This window comes from Impatiens glandulifera, chromosome 9 (assembly GCF_907164915.1).
Source record: "Impatiens glandulifera chromosome 9, dImpGla2.1, whole genome shotgun sequence".
Classification (NCBI taxonomy): domain Eukaryota; kingdom Viridiplantae; phylum Streptophyta; class Magnoliopsida; order Ericales; family Balsaminaceae; genus Impatiens; species Impatiens glandulifera.
In genome coordinates this window covers 10,105,737-10,120,462 of record NC_061870.1, presented here as the reverse complement: position 1 = coordinate 10,120,462, position 14,726 = coordinate 10,105,737, and the positions used below count along the sequence as shown (strand labels likewise).

General features: G+C 42.4%; 1 protein-coding gene across 1 annotated transcript in view; it reads right to left on the bottom strand.

The window, feature by feature from the left end:
- The window catches only part of LOC124914844, a 32,138-nt gene that overhangs the window by 1,090 nt on the left and 16,322 nt on the right, over nt 1-14,726 (bottom strand). The window lies entirely within an intron of this gene.

Genomic DNA, 14,726 nt, shown 5'->3' with positions numbered 1-14,726 from the left:
ATTGTTTAAATTTGAAAAGAAGGAACATATCCTACTTGTTCAAATTTATGTAGATGATATTATTTTCGGTTCCACTGATCCTAAGCTATGTGACAAGTTTTCAAAAATGATGACTGATAAGTTTGAAATGAGTATGATGGGAGAATTAAGTTTCTTCCTAGGTCTTCAGGTTAAACAACTCAAAGAAGGAACATTCATTAGCCAACCTAAATACACCAAGGAGCTGCTAAAGAAGTTCGGGATGGACACTTGCTCCTCGGAGGCTACTCCAATGAGCTCATCAATTAAACTGGACAGGGATGATGAGGGCCAATCGGTAGACTAGATTGCATACCGGGGCATGATCGGTTCCCTCCTATACTTGACAGCGAGTAGACCGGACATCCTGTTTGCAGTTGGTGTATGTGGGAGATTCCAAGAAAATCCAAAACAATCCCACTACACAGCCGCAAAGAGGATACTAAAGTATCTAAAAGGCACACCTGACGTCGGTCTGTGGTATCCAAAGGATTCGTCCTTTAACCTAACGAGCTATTCAGATGCACACTATGCAGGGTGTAAGATTGACAGGAAAAGCACAAGCGGTACGTGCCAATTTCTAGGTGACTGGCTGGTGTCATGGCACAGCAAGACACAGACATCGGTGGCCACATCAACCGCGGAGGCTGAATACTTGGCGGCCGGAAGTTGCTGTTCACAACTCCTCTGGATCCAACAACAGCTGAAGGACTTTGGTGTCATAGCCGAAGAGTCCCCGATCTTCTGTGACAATACAAGTGCCATTGCAATTACCTACAACCCGGTTCTCCACTCCAGAACCAAGCATATCGACATAAGGCATCACTTCATCCGGGAGCATGTCACGCTGAAGCATATCCGGCTGGAATACGTATCGACCGATCAACAAGTAGCCGATATCTTCACGAAGCCTCTACAGGAAGCTAAGTTTTCTCAATTCAGGCTTACTCTCGGCTTAACCGACATTAGCCAAATCCTTCCAAAGGATGCTTAAAGGGAAACCGGTTCAGACAGACAAAACCGGTAATTCTTCCTAAACTGTTGAACTTCGAATCTTCGGGGTGTCTGTGGAAGAACCGCCAAGTTCATCAGATAGAGTAAACCGACCGGCTACTTGGTGCATGCACCAAATAACCGCATCGGGATGAACAACTGATACCTGACCGGTTCGGAAGCAGGCTACCCTAGATTATTTGAATTTCAAACAGAAGAGGAATAATTATCAGGTTTTACGGATATCCGTTCTGAAACATTACCCTCTCAAAGTAAAACTGGTCGCGCCTAAAAAGACGTGAAGATCTTTTGATATCTTTCACAGTCCAGGCCTATGACCGACAACCTAGTCTGAAAAACCTGCCTATTTCATGCAATATCCTATACCCTGCAGTCAATAGACATTATCTCATTCAATACCTGGACAATAGGATAGTCCCCAAACTAGTATTTAAGGGAAGCACACATTCACTAAAACATTCACAAGACAAAACACATCCTCTCACTAAGGCAACCATGTCTCAGTTCCCAAACATTCTTCAAGTTGATTTTCAATCTTGCTCCAGTACCGAGCACTATGAAGTGTATAGGATGATTAAGGCTCTGGAAGATACTGGCCTTCAGTATTTTCTGGACGATAAGCAAACTGTTTACCCTGAATCCATTCTGGAGTTTTTCTATAATGCCAGAGTGTTCAGGGGTACCCCTCATTTTGATACCCACATTCAATCCAAGGTGGGGGGTATTATCTTCGATTTCACCGAGCAGGACTTCACTCGGTGCTTTAGTCTGCCTAAGCAAGGGCTGACAGACCTCAACCCACCGGCCAACATTAAGGCTGAGGTCTCCCTCTCTCTTGCCAGGTCGGATGAGCCGGTTGACGATCATGGCGCTAAGTCACACCTGAAGGCTGATTATCAGCTCCTCAACGATGTGATAGGTAGGGGCATCTTTGGAAGGGATGTCACCAACACCTACTGTGCCGCGACCTTCAACATGATGGCGGCCATTGTCACCAGTACGCCGGTAAACTGGTCCAGGGTGTTATTCGACGTCCTCATCTGGATGGTCGGCATCCGGTCAGTCGGTCTCATTCCCCAAATAAGCAGCCTTCTCGTGGAACTTGGTGTCCCAACCTGTCCCGGCGAAGGTTTGAACCAAGCCCAGGTGCTAACCAGGGAGATAACCGATTCATTCTATGATCGGTTTGAGAGAGCCTGGAGGAGGAGGAACTTCAATCCCCTCCGTGAAGCCACTTCCCGCGCACACTAAGTCACCCCTTCTTGCACCCGGTCGTTTTGCAGTATGTACCGAGTGTATTTTTATCCAACATCATTATGATCACTTCGGCTTCTCTTATGTCTTTCCTCGGTTTTATTTCCATCGGTCTCTTTTGTTCACCACTCATTATGTTATTGCATTTAATGAAAACGGTCTTTAATCAATGAGGTACCTCCCAAACTAACTAAATATTCAATACCCAACTAACTTGGTTACCCTTCAACAAACATTTACCTCGAAGACCGCAAATAGTCAAAAAGCACACTCTGCCCAATGACCTTGGAAACATAAAGATTCTTTTGCTTAATAAAACAAAACTAACAATCAAAGCTTATGTTTTCCCTCCAAAACCGACCCTATATAAGGAGTCATCCTCTAACAACTTACTACATACGAAAGCATAAAAACACTTCCAAAACACTTTGAACTCCATCTATCTCAATATCGTAATCATGCCGAGCCGAACATTGGGAAACTTCTTAAGCATTGACTTCGACTCTTGCATGGGAGAGAGGGACGAAAATCCTGAACAGGAGCTCATGTTTCACTCTCTCACTGCAACCGGTCTTCAACCTTTTCTTGAAGAGGCCGGTCCAATTCTCCTAGAGTATGTCAAGGCCTTCTTTCGAAGCGCCTGCATCAGGGGAAAGTATATCGTCTCTACCGTCAGAGACCACACATTCTGGATCGATGAAGCTGAATTTGCTTCACTATTCGACCTACCCACTGAAGGATTCTCTGACTTTCCAACCATAGAGGACCTAGCGGGATTTGAACTCGCCCAATATCTATCGGCCACCCCTTCTCCGGTGGAACACTATGGGCCAAAAACCCTACTTGCTAGTCACGGTCAACTACTTCTCGAAATCGTGACCCGTTCGATCCTGTGTCAATCGCCGAATCAACGGTATTCTAGAAATACCTACAACATTATGACCCACGTCCTTTGCGAATCGGCCATCAACTGGTCAACGGTCATTTCGAAAACCTCAAGAATATGGTGCTGACCAAGAGAGGTCTCGATTATGCACCGCATATCAGTAAGCTGATTCTTGGGTACTGGCCAGAGTTCGGACCGGGCACACCGGCCGTCCCCTCAAACATTCTTGACAAGGATTCGGTGGAGGAAAGAATTTCCAGAATGTTTCTTCCATAGACTACATTTTTCCATTATATGCCTATTCCAATACCGATCTTTCTGTCGGTTTTCTTTCTGCAATATTTCTTGAATTCAATCTCATTTCAGTTTAAATGACCGGGTCTTCTTAATACTTTGAACATTTATCTAAGTAACCGGTTAACATCTTCTAATTGTAACCGAGTCCTTATCCGGTCACATAAAATTACTTAAACTGAAATAACCGATTAACTCCAGAAAACCGGCATTTCAATCGGTCTCAAAAGAAGAGTGTGTCATCAATGGCGTAAGCAAAAGTTTTGGAGGGAAGTTTCCCGCCCAAAACTCCTGCCCCCCCGACTTACCGCCCATAGTTTGGCGCCTAATCCGTTCCCGCCAATGGTTTGCCGCTCATTTGCTTTGGAGGGAACTTTCCCGCCCAATGTTGATGGGACAGTTATGTTTCCAGACCGCACCTATAAAGGGAGCCCTCGGTCACTTTACTTCATTCTCACGCGAATTTGCTTTCTTTCTCTAAAACGCTTTCAAACTCTCTCAAGCGGTTTTCTGCACTTACTCTCCTCAAACTCTCTTAATTCTCTAAGATGGGGCGTGATTCGGCTTTGTTTAGGCACCTATCTCAGGTGGATTTCGAGGAAATCCGGCTGAAAGGTACGTCCGAGGCAAAGGAGGTTATTGACCGGGTAATCAAGACCGGTCTGGAATATTTCCTTGGCGGTCCTCATGTTATATACAAAGATGCGGTCGAAGAATTCTTCAAGACCGCAACCATCTCCAACGACAAAATCAAAGCGACTGTATGCGGTTTTGAAATAGAGCTCACCGAGGCATCGGTGGCAGAGAGCCTGCGCCTTCCGACAACCGGCCAAGATGCAACGGCAGACATAGAGCTCAAAACCTTTGAAGCGGCTTGCCAGATTCTATTGGCAACTAAAGAACCGATCAAAGTATCCGGCAGCAAACAAATGTTGAAGCCAGAGTATATCCCAATATGTGACATCTTCGCAAGGGCGATTCTGGCGAGGGGAGGAAACTTCAGCAACCTCACAAAGGACAAAATCAAGATGCTGATCGACCTGATAGAGGGAAGAAAGGTCAACTGGGCAAAAGCGGTGTTCAGCAACCTAATGGATATGGTGAAACCGGATTCAAATCGGTCGTGGGGATACGCCGTTCCCCTCGGTAAGATCTTCCTTCACCACAATGTCAACATAGGTCCCGGCGTCGTTGTCGCAAATCGATGCCTCATCAGATCAAAGCAATTCTTAGAAAGGAAGCAGCCGGCCCCCGGTTCCACAGGTGGCCGAAAGAAGAAAGCCGATAAGAAAGCGGCCCCGGCCAAAGCAAAGGCCGAAAGCAAAGAGAAAGTAACCTTCTCGGAACCGCCGCAGCAAACCGAGGATGAGGAGTCGGCTTCCCTCTCTGAGAGAACCGACACGGAGAAGACCGAGGATGATAGATCGGTCAACGAAGACGACAATTCGGCCCAGAGCCCCAATGATGCCGGACCTAACACCAACCCTGAGACAACCGAAGGTGGTGAAGAGGATGATGAAGAGGAAGGTGATAAAGAAGCCGATGATGAGGGCGGCGACAAAGAGAAGGAGGAGGCCGAAGAAGCAGAGGCCGATAGGATTTCTCGGAAACTCCTTCAGGGCGTCAAAAAGCGAGCCGAGTCAATTGAAGAATTATACCTGGAATGGCACGATCACCGGTACGGCACACCGTATAGAGAAATCCTACCGGGCCACACAGACGTGGAGTGCATCCAAAGATTGGAGGAGGTGGAAGACTTGATCATGAACCTTACAAACTCTAACACACTTCAAGAGGTACAACACCGAACCTGCCTCTTAAAACCGAAGGTCCAATTACGGAAGCTAACAACACGCATCCGGAAAATTACGGAGGAGCTCAAAAAGTTGGGACCGGAAGACACCGTAGCGCCGCGGGTGTTAGAAAGGCTTGAAAAAGCCAAAGGGGAACTCACTCAAGAAATCGAACGGTTAGAGGCAATATGCAGCCGAATGAAAATACAGGTCTATACTGCTCCCCAGATCGAAACGACTCCGGAACACTGCCCAACTCCTCCGAAGGAGAATGCGGCATCAAAGGAATCCGATGAAAGAGCGGATCCTAATCTCACCGGGCAATCACCTCCTCCACAACCGGAAGTCTCCACATCAGACTTCACAAAGGAATGGGTTGAGGGCCGCCTCCGAAGGCTTGAAGACTCAACCGCAGAACGGATTGATAGCCGAATTCAAGAGTTTGAAGACTCCGCGGTTCAGCCATTCAAGGATAGATCCCTAAGAATCGTTGACTCGGCACTCAAGTTCGCCGACAACACAGTGTACCTCTTGAATTCCAATCGGGACCGAATCTCAGAAGTCGACGAAGATCTACAGAAAGAGGCGGCTATACGCAGTAAATATGTTAAGCGAACCGCAATTCTGGAGGATTCGACCTCGGAGTTAAAGAAAGACTTCGATCGGCTTGAAAGAGAAACCGATCACCGATTGACAACGATGGCTGATGACCTGGTTGGCACAACACTCGATCGGGTCTCCGAACTCGAGAGAAAAAATGTGGATCTCGTGGCCGAACTTAAGGCGCTCTCCGAACAGGTTGCCGAAATGCTAAGGTTGAAGGTGAACGCGGACGCCGCGGCTGTAGAGGCGGATGCTCAAGTGGCTAAGAGGGTCCAGGATGCGCTGGATGCCGAAGCAGGCAAAGAGAAAGAGGCACCGCGTTCAACTCAACTTACCGAAGAGGAAGAGGAAGCCGCGCGGATTAAAAGGGCAGAGGCCATCTTCCCAGGACTTACAAAGAGAGCAGCCGCTCAAGCAGTGGAGGATGCTGCGCGGTTGGAAAGGGAAACACGAAGGCTGGAAGGATACGCAGCCGAAAACAAGAAGAAAAAGGTGGCCACCTCCACTTCGGCAACGAAAAAGCGAAAGAGGGAAGCCCCGAAGAAAGTTCAAATAGCCGACCTACTCGATGAGGTCACCGAAACGGTCATCACGAGTACATCGCAGCAGGCTGATCAAGTCGAGGAGGAAGTTGAGGAACAACTGCAGTCCCGGTCTACAAGACGACGACCTTCCGAACCGACTAGTCGACAGCAACCGAAGAAAAAGAAGAGCATATATGACTTCTCGGACTCGGAATAGGGACTCTCTTTCCTTTACTTATCTTAGTGCTTTTACATATTATGTTATTTTCGGTTATCTATACTATATATAAAGTTATTTTTGAAACCGGCCATCTCTTGCATCTCTACTTAGTTTTGATAATTTTAAATAAAATAATCAAAAAGGGAGAAATTGATAAGATAAAAGATAAAGACTCTTCCAAAATTTTTCTCAAAATTTTTCGAAAAATTCTCCTAAACCATTTTCAAAAATCCGGTTAAACAAAACAACCGGCCTACGGTTGCAAACTTACATGATTTTGATAATTTTAAATAAAATAATCAAAAAGGGAGAAATTGTTAGATAAAATCAGACCGGTTCAAATAAACCTAACTTAAATAAACTTTCCATGCAGGAACAAGGAACCGGACCGGATAAACCAAAAGAACCGGCTAAGAAAACCAACCGGTCAAGCTAGTAAACCGACCAAGAATACCTGGAACTTGACCGCACAAAGAAAGGATCGGCCAAAGCAAAACCGGAAACATCAAACAGCCGATCAGCCACAAGGCAAAGGAATAACCGGAAGAAGTCCGGTTACATCACTCGTACCGGAAGCCATCCGGTTAAGTCGAATGACCGACCTGTACAAGAAGACAATTTGGGTATCTGTTGAGAATGATACCAAAGGAACAAACTGAACACTTCCATATTAATACAAGTCTGAGGAAAGTCTGCAGACTGCAGAAGACAGCCCTACCGGATCTCTCCACTTCGGGATAAGTCAGAAAGGAGATCTTCCAAGTACAGACAATTGTCCAACAGACAGTGTCTACATTGAGTAAAAGACAAACCCAGCAGGTTTGTCTTACAAACCGGAAGAACAGACCGCCAAGTCTGAGACAGAATGCCAGGTCTGAGATTGACCATCAGGTCTGAGGAAACGACCGCAGGTCTGAATCTCTGAAACACTGAATCACTGCACCTCTGTTCAGCCAATCGGATTCAAGGCAGTGAAATATGACCGTTGGCATATTTCACCTATAAAAGGGGCAGTTGAAGAAGAGTAAATGCGGGACAAGTAAGATACAGTGAAGCAAGTGAGAAATTCTAAGAGCATTTACTCCAAGTGACAAGATTGTGATATTCTAGAAAGCCTAAGTGCAAAAGTAAAAGTGTGTGTTCTACAATTTCGGTGTAAATTGTAAGAGTATTATCGAGCAGGAAATAAGTCTCGATCGGATTGTAATTGTATTCCTTAGTGAATATCCTTCTCGCGGTTTCGAGAGGAAGGGGTGACGTAGGAGTTTTATCTCCGAACATCCATAAAATCTGTCTTGTTATTTACTGTCTACCGGTTTCATTATCTAACCGATTCATACCGATACAACCGACTTAACACTATCCAAGCCGAATTTCCAGAATACCAAAGCCGACCCATCAAATCTCAAACCTCCATCTTATAATACCGATTCTGCCTATCATACAAGTGTGCCGCTTCAACCTGAAAGCAAATCTCTTCCGCGCTTGAACCTAGTTCAAGGATTTGTGACAGGTTGTGTAGTATTGAAACCCCGGTGTTAATCTCTAACCGGATTAACCACCACCTTACGAGTAAGAACCGCTAACCGGTCCAACCCCCGGTCCTCCAGCGGCTACCTAGATCCTAACAATAAGCCCAACAGATTTTCTCAACTGGAGTGTAATTAAGTTCACACCCAATCATCCTCTTACTACGATATTACACAATCGTTTCATGTTTATCCTCGTTTTATTGATCCAACATGCTTCCCATGGCCGTTTCTATTACTGTTAGGTATAGGATGAGATGAATTTCGGTTCTAGCGGTATAAGTATAAGATGTGATTTTAAATAATCCTTGATTCTATCTAAGGCTAGTTGACAATCTTCATCCCATACGAATTTTTTATCTTTCTTCAGTAGCTTAAACAACAGATCGTATGTCATATTAAGCTTGTTGATGAATCAATTGATGAATTGGATTTTATCCAAAAATCTGCAGAACTCTACTTTTCTTCGAGGGACCGGCATGGCCATGATTGCTTCAATCTTAGAGGATTGGCTTCGATGCCCCACTATGTGATTAAGAAGCCTGGCATTTTACCAGCTGTGACTCCGAATGTAAATTTCTTTGGGTTGAGTTGTAGCTGATATTTCCTTATTCGTTGCAGGAATTTTTCGAGGTTTTGGACATGTCCTTCTCGATCATTTGAGTTGAAAATCATGTTGTCGACATATACTTCCACTTATTTATGGATCATGGTGGTTTCCCTTTGATAGGTGGATCATGTGTTCTTAAGACCGAAAGACATGACCCTATAACAAAAAGTTCATACTTCTGTTATAAACGTGGTCTTTTCCTTGTTTTGCGGGGCCATTAGGATTTGGTTGTATCTTAAGAATTCGTCCATGAATGATAACAATTCATGAATGGCGGCATGTTCAACCAGTATGTGGAAGTTTGATAGCAGGAAGTGATCTTTTTGGTTGACCTTGTTCAGATCCTGATAATCTACACACATGCTTAATGTTTAATTCTTCTTTAGGATGAGGACTACATTGGCAATCCAGGTAGAATATTCCATTACCTAAAGAAATACAACTTCGAGTTGCTTTCGGAATTTTTCCTGGATTTTATTCACAATTTCCTCTTTCATCCGTCCGAGCTTTTGCTTTACTAGTTTAGTGTTAGGATATACAAGAATATGATGCTATGTAATCTTTGGATCAATACCTGGCATTTCCTTGTATGACTATGAGAAGACGTATTTCTTGGATTTCAATATCTCAACAATTTCCAAACGTTCTTGAGGGTTTAAACTTTGGCAGAACAATAAAATTTAAGGATCGTTGGTCGTGTTTAAATTGATTTTGATTATCTTTTCCACATAGAAGACAATCTCATCCTCAGTTTTTAAGAAGTGTTTGGTCTCGAAATTTAAATCAGAGTAAAAGGAAAGATTATTTTTATTCAAAGATTCTAAATATACTTCTTGTATTACGTTGAGGGATTTATTACATGTATGAGAAGATGATACAATAGATCATTATTCTTAAGCTTTTGACAATGTACAGTATTTAACATCTCTACACATGAGAGGAGAAAAAGTTCCACTTACATCGATCATAGTATCAATGGATGAAAGAGAGTCGGTTTCTTGAGAACTGAGAGAGATAGAGTAGTTGTCTTGGGGATCTGAGCCATGTTTTGGAGGGCGTCACGCCATGTTCTTTTCCTAATCACAAAAACAGAAGAGTTAGGATTATGAGGACTATTTGAAAAGATTTCAAGACCTGCAAAACGTCTTTGTAAATCTGGGTTGGTAAAGGGTTCAGGGAAGTCAAAACATAGAGTGTTTTGTCCCTCGCGGATGAACTGTCCATTTAAGGTTGGTGGAATAGCTATGTGTTGTTTGGATATTATTTTATTATGGATTTCTTCAAATCTTGTAGGGACGTATCCTAGAATGTGTCGATCTATATTATAACATGGTTATGGGAATGATGTCATGCCTTTGGCATTTGGGCCTAAACACATGCCAAGGAAATATCATGTGTGACGCATCATTCTGATGGAGGAGAGGCTAAACATACAAAAGTTAGGGTGTTTGGATGAGTCTTTACTTTTTAAGAGGATTTGACATATCTCGAACCCGCTTAGTTTAACCTCATGGGTGTCAATGTGGGTAGACCCTATGACTGTTTCAATGTCAGTTATGTCGTTGAATGTGATGACTTGGTCGTTGGTGATGAACTTGAGCTTTCGGTGTAGGGTGAAGGCTAAAGACTTGTCTTGGTAAAGACATGGTCTTCCTAAGATCAAGTTATAGGAAGGTTGCATGTTAATGACACAAAAGTCAACCTGGAAGAAGATGTAGGTCAGTCAGACAGTGCACTTGAAGTAACCCATTATTTTACGGCGAGAGCTGTTGAAACCTCTAACACACAAATCATATGGTATGATCTTGTCTCGGGATATACCTATCTTCTCAAGAGTCCTTCAAAGAAATATGTTGAGAGAGGATCCATTGTCTATCAAGACCATTGGAACGATATTTCCCTCCATTTGCACTGAAATGTAGAGGGCTTTGTCATGATTTGTTTCATTTGATGGAAGATGTTTGTGTTCGAAGCCAATCATGTTGAGTTGGGAACTAGCGGATATGATCCCTACTTGTTTTTTTAGGTAGAGACATGTTAAAAAATTTCCTTTTCAGTTGATTGAGAAGGTTGTCTCCTGGGTTAAGAGCTCTTGGCTCATCTTCCCTTCTAATTTCTACAGAAAGTTAAGAGGTGGATGGCACGTTAGCTGGGGTTTTTTCAGGAAACTGGGTTAGAAATCTGTTGCACCACGCATTGTCGCGATGTCAATCGGGGCGTAGATGTGGGAAGTCGTTTTTTATGTTCACCATTCAGAAATCTCACCGGAGTGGGATTTGGATTTCTCTTTGGAATAGAGATCGATCATGTTGATCTCTGGTTCAGTTTTATGGATCAGGTCTAGTAACACATTGAAGTCAAGAAATGCTTAATCAATGGTGAGAAAAATGACTTTGTGATCCGGTAGCAAATTCTTTTCTATTACCATCTTAGCAATCACATTTTAATCAATAAAGTCCTAGAGTGGCTCTTTTCTTTGTGATAGTTGCACCAAGCTTTCTCATACTTTCTTAAGAGTGGTTTGTCTATTCTTGGGGAAAGGGGTTTGACAAGATTCTTTTTCTGAAGAATCTTCATTATCTGACTTAAAATCATCGATAGGTCGTCAAAGACTCTAAGGGGTTTGGGTTCCTTTGGAGGTGTGTCATTGGGCTGTGGAGACTTACTTGGGCTCTCCTTTTGAGGAGATTTCTCTTTCCAGGCAGCGTTAACCTAATGTATTTGTGTCTTTTCCTTTCTCGGAATACAACTTGAAGGTGGGGGTAACTTTAACAATTTTTCCCTCTTTTTCTTCCTTTTTGATAGTGTCATAGAGGTTAATGCTAGTTTTTAGCAATTTCTTCATAGTTTGGAAAGTTTTGACGGCGAGTCCAACATAATATCGTCCATTAAAGTTTTCCAAAATCATATCAATTTGCCTCTGTTCACTCGAAAGGAAATTAATTTCCTCAGTGACGACTTTCCATCTTTTGATAAAGATGGAGAATTCTCATTTTCTCCCTATTTGATTTTCTTCAACCTCTTTTCTAGTCGTTCGAGGTTAAGATGTATCGAGAAGCGTTCTATGAATACTGCAACCAGTTATTCCGTGCTCTATAGATAGCCTATCTTTTTCTGGTGTTACCAGCACAGAGCAACGTCATCAAGATACTAGGGGAATAAGTGGAGAACATATGGTTTTCCACGTCGTAGTGGGGTCATTGCGGAAGCGTACATTTTGAAAAAGACGGACATATTGTTTTTCCTATGTACTTAGAAAGTGTTGGAAGTTTGACACCTACCAGAATAATTGCTCGTTCGATAGCTTTCATAGCGTATTTCTAGTCATGATGTTCTTTAGTTCTTTTGCCTTTAGCTAACTTATTTATATAGTCTTGCATTTCTGCCTGCATGGCTAGAACTTGAGCCATTTGGCATTTATATTCCGTTAGCGGTGGATGATTAGCCGTTGGAAAAAAATTATGTGTTCATAGGGGGTTGATGACCTCCTCATGTTGTACCCATGTAGTTAGGTTTTCTCTTCAAAGTATTCATAGAGAGAGACTTCTTCTTGAGCTTATTGACTAGTAGGACATGTTTAATAGGGGTGAACATAATCGGGATTGTCTAGTTAGGAAATCGAAGAGAATGGGGGTATGTTTTAGGATGTAGACAAAATTTGCTAATTAACTAAAGAAGTTGTGATTAATGCGAGTTGCTCAGTTATATGTTGCAAAGCCTCCTTCATTTCTCTGAATTCGGCCGTAGAGACCGTTTTAGGTATAGAGGGTTCTTCGACCATTTGGTGGCATATAAAATGTCCATTTTTTTATCTCTCTTTCGAGGGACTGTGTCGAATTGTCGTAGTCGTGGACTATTGCGAAGAGAAAGATGTGAGGATTTACAGATGTACTAAAGTACAAATGCAATGTGTTAGGATCGGGATCGCCGAAGGAGACTGGGGATCTGACTTTGAAGAACGCTTACACAAAACACCGGGTGATACTAACTCGGTTAGAAGTTAATATCAGTCTCAATACTACACAAACCGTCACAAATTCTTGATCCGAGTTCAAGTGCGGAAATGCTTGTTTTGATTTGAAGCAACACACACACGGTTTTGGACAGTGATAAGTAGGTATGGAGAGGATAGGAAACACAACACAAGATTTATGGATGTTCGGAGATAAAACTCCTACGTCACCCCTTCTTCTGAAACCTTGAGAAAGATATTCACTAAGAATATTTAATACACTTTACAACACGTCAAATAACTGAGGCTTATTTACTGCTCGTTATTGACTTACAACTCTCACTTCTTACACAGAATGAATGGAATTGTAATACACTTAACACTTTAGACAATATGTAGACAAGAATAGTTTAAAGCTTTTTGGATTTGGTTGTTATATTTCTCTCTACTACTTGTTCTTGAATATTGTATATGTATCTATATGTTGCTGATCTTCGACCTTCTCTTAAATTGTGAGAATATGACAACGGTCATATTTCTCATACAACGGATATCTGCGTGGTAATCCTTAATTCTGATTGTTCGGTCAATAAAGGACTACATGGCATTAAATGCGGTTGGTACTTCCTAAGAGGAAATACAACCGACCAGTTTTGTCTTCTCTTGATTTTATCATTTGGAGCGGTTTGACAAATACCTACTCCTTCAGGACTACTATTGGACTTATACCAAAATAGGTGCCTGATCACTTTTGGTAGTCCTCTACTTCCCAAAGTCTATCATCAGACTTGTACCAAAATGGAAATAACAGTCTGTATATTTGAAAGCTTCCTTCTGTCTATTCCCAAAGTAATTTGACTGCACAAAAATGGAAACCTCTAGCAGTTCCATATCTTTGATTTGATCTGTTAGACTGCCCGTTATTTTTGTACGGTAGATTTAAGATTGCGCCAAGTATTGTGCCGACCAGACGTCCTACCGGTTTGTTGTTTTAATGTCGGTTGACCGGTCTTACTACCGAAGAGTGAAAACCGATCTTTGAAGTATAGGTTTACCGATCCTTTAGCTGAGCGGTAAATTTGTTCGAACCGATCTTCTACTTGATTCTGTTGTTGAGATAGCCGAAAAGATAGTTCGATTAGAGAATTCCAGTTTGTGTCGCCTCTATGATATCGGTCGACCGGTCTAGAATGATAAGGTTGATTTTAGAATGTAATTGATTCCTGTGTTTCCTACACAAGCAGTGAATTTGGTTAAGTTCTTTAGATAGTTAATTACATACTAATTAACTATCTAATTTATCTAACACAATGCATATGCTTATAAAATCTATCCAATAGAGTGGACATCTCTTTTTTTGATTCAATTAAACAAACATAGAGTTGTTGTATTCACATATTCACTTAGTTTGTTACAGACATGACACAAGACTCTCTTGTGTTAATATTTTATAGAGAGAGTCTAAAAGGGAAAAAAGTTATGAATTACAGACTAGTAGTTCTATTGTAGCATGTTCCTTCATTGGAAACTTCCTCCTCTTTGTCTTTCTTGGACCTCTCGTATTCTTCCAGAATGAAAGTTAGGTAATTCTTTCGCTCTTTGGGGATACCCATTTGAGAAATATTGTGCCATTTCTTGAGGTACCTCGTATATGCCTTGTGATCGATTGGCATGTCTATAGCGATAACATTAGGCATAAATCATGATCATACTGTTTATAGAGGTTGTAAGTGTAATAGAACGTGACCCATTACATGTCCATAAGCATGATCATGGGTATATCGTGTATCATGTATGTCATTCTCTTGTTGGGGTACCATGGGAGTAAATCCCTGACTTCATCGTCACTTTCCACGAGGGGTCCTTGCAAAGCTTTCCTCATTCTTCGATACTGAAGAGAGGGGGATAAGATGTCCCTAGGACATACTGGTGTCAAGCGTCTAAGTATGTCAAGAAACCAGATGTAGAGGACCAAAGGTGAGCCTCTTTTACTCATAGAAGAGGTTATGAACGAGTCATTCAAACACAT